Source organism: Schistocerca serialis, chromosome 1, assembly GCF_023864345.2.
Source record: "Schistocerca serialis cubense isolate TAMUIC-IGC-003099 chromosome 1, iqSchSeri2.2, whole genome shotgun sequence".
In the NCBI taxonomy this organism is placed as follows: Eukaryota; Metazoa; Arthropoda; class Insecta; order Orthoptera; family Acrididae; genus Schistocerca; species Schistocerca serialis.
The window spans coordinates 83,417,667-83,419,809 of record NC_064638.1 but is presented as its reverse complement, the minus strand read 5'-3'; the positions used below and the strand labels follow the sequence as shown (position 1 = coordinate 83,419,809).

The 2,143-nt window shown below is 48.0% G+C and overlaps 1 pseudogene; it reads left to right on the top strand.

Moving 5' to 3' along the window:
- Nucleotides 1-713: 713 nt before the first annotated feature.
- Nucleotides 714-831, top strand: LOC126429073 (5S ribosomal RNA; annotated as a pseudogene).
- Nucleotides 832-2,143: the final 1,312 nt, after the last annotated feature.

Below are 2,143 nucleotides of genomic sequence, written 5' to 3'. Positions count from 1 at the left end.
ATTCATTTCTACGCAAATGTCCCACCGAACAAGCTCTATAATAATTTTGCGTATTCTGGTTTGCCTTTACAATATCTTCCAATTGCTGCGCCTTTCACCAGGTTAACTATTCTCGGTTGACCCAGTAGATGTTCCATTAACTTCCCCATACCTATACTAAGACGAACTTCTATCCTCTTCTGTCCTCATGTACTCTTTTTAGTGCTTCTTTATTTTTTAATTTGTTTGTTAAGCTTTAAAATTCTTCGATTGTACGATATTTTAATTGCTTCCAGTTTGTTCTTCTTCCCGTTTCGCATCCACAAAATTCTGTGCTCCACACGTTCATTTCAATGAACTTTTTCCACATTTCCACGTTAGTATTTGATACCAATAGAGCTATGTTACCGAAAGAAGATTTATTCGTCGATGTCAATCTACTTCTGATATTTTCCTGAGCTGGTCCGTCCTGTGCTATCTTGTTTGCTAGACAGAATTCTGTCACTTCTTTCATCACAGTGGCGTCCCCAGTTTTGACGTTGTGTACGTCCGTATTTTTCTTTTTTATACTCTTTATCATCTGTGTCACTGTTCTGTTTAATATTACGTTACGGTTGTTATCATGTCCTTCCAAGAGGTCTAGCAAGCCTCTTTTACATCTGGCAAGAAACTTTATGTCTTTTACAAACCTCTTTCCTGTTCCGAACTTTTCATTCGCTTTAGTTATTCCTTTAGGCAACGGTCTTGCCGCAGCGGATACACCGGTTCCCGTGAGATCACCGAAGTTAAGCGCTGTCGGGCGTGGTCGGCACTTGGACGGGTGACCAGCCAGGCCGCCATGCGCTGTTGCCATTTTTCGGGCTGCACTCAGGCTCGTGATGCCAATTGAGGAGTTACTCGACCGATTAGTAGCGGCTTCGGTCAAGAATACCATCATAACGACCGGGAGAGCGGTGTGCTGACCACACGGCCTTCCTATCCGTATCCTCCACTGAGGATGACACGGCGGTCGGATGGTCCCGATGGGCCACTTGTGGCCTGAAGACAGAGTGCTTTCTTTCTTTTTTTCTTTTCCTTTGTTGGACGTTCGATAAGCTATGGTAAGCTGCCTCCTGCTCAACACCCTTCTTAACAAGAAAACGTAGACATTCCACTTGCATTAGTATGTCTTGAGTTTTGTGGCTGATTCGTCTGTCTCTATACTTTAGCCCTAATCTTTGTGGTACAATTCCACTGCTGATGATTTCTCTTCAAACTGCATGTCATTTCCGAGTGAAAGACGAATTTTTATTTTCTAATAATTTTCTTTTCTCGTAATCAAATTCATCTTCCCCCAACATACTTCAGGTCAGTTGTCCATGAGAACGACGTGCCAGACTAATCGTCCGATAGTTTTCACTGAGTAACTGACTGGCAGAGGTGATTTGTGCTCTGCCTGAGCTCACTAGTTTGCGAACGACATGTCTGCAGAAGCTGGCGAGCAAGAAGAGAGGTCGGGTGCCGCGTCAAAGACCAGAGGCGACGCGAGAGCAAAGGCGCGCCCGGTGGCCGCTCTGATTAAAAGTCAATCAGAGGTGCGCCGCCGGAAGGCGCCTAATGAAAGCGGCGGCGTCGCCGGCGTCTCGGCGCTACTGTCTGAGCGCGGGCGGCAATAAAGTACGCGCACAGCGCCGGCGCCGGCGTCGCGACTCCCAACCAGCGCCGCCGCCGGACGAAATTTCTTAATCTATATACACGGCGGCGCCCGCGGCAGCCAGCGCCGAGATCACAAGCGCTTCTTTCCCCATTACGCGATGCAAATCAGCGCCTAATTTTAATTTTGCGTGTATTAAAGTCGGCCGCAGCTGACGCGGATTACCGCTTTCATGTGCCCGGGCCCGCCTCGGCGCCTCAGGACTGGCTGGGCTGCCGCCGCCTCGAGACCGGCGCCTTCCCCGCGCTTATGGAGGAAGCCGGCGGCCGCCGGGACCCCTCTTAGCGCGCTTACCGACGAGGAAGGCTGTCTCTGAAGCTCCGTTTTTCTCTGACATTATACTCGTCTGCCAAAATGAGTGTATTTAAACCTCTTTACAGAGATAAGTTGTGTCGACGACGTGCATTTAAGAAGACGTAAATTAAATACAATCTTACTGTACCCTGCAAAATACTAAAAGAGGTTGAAGAA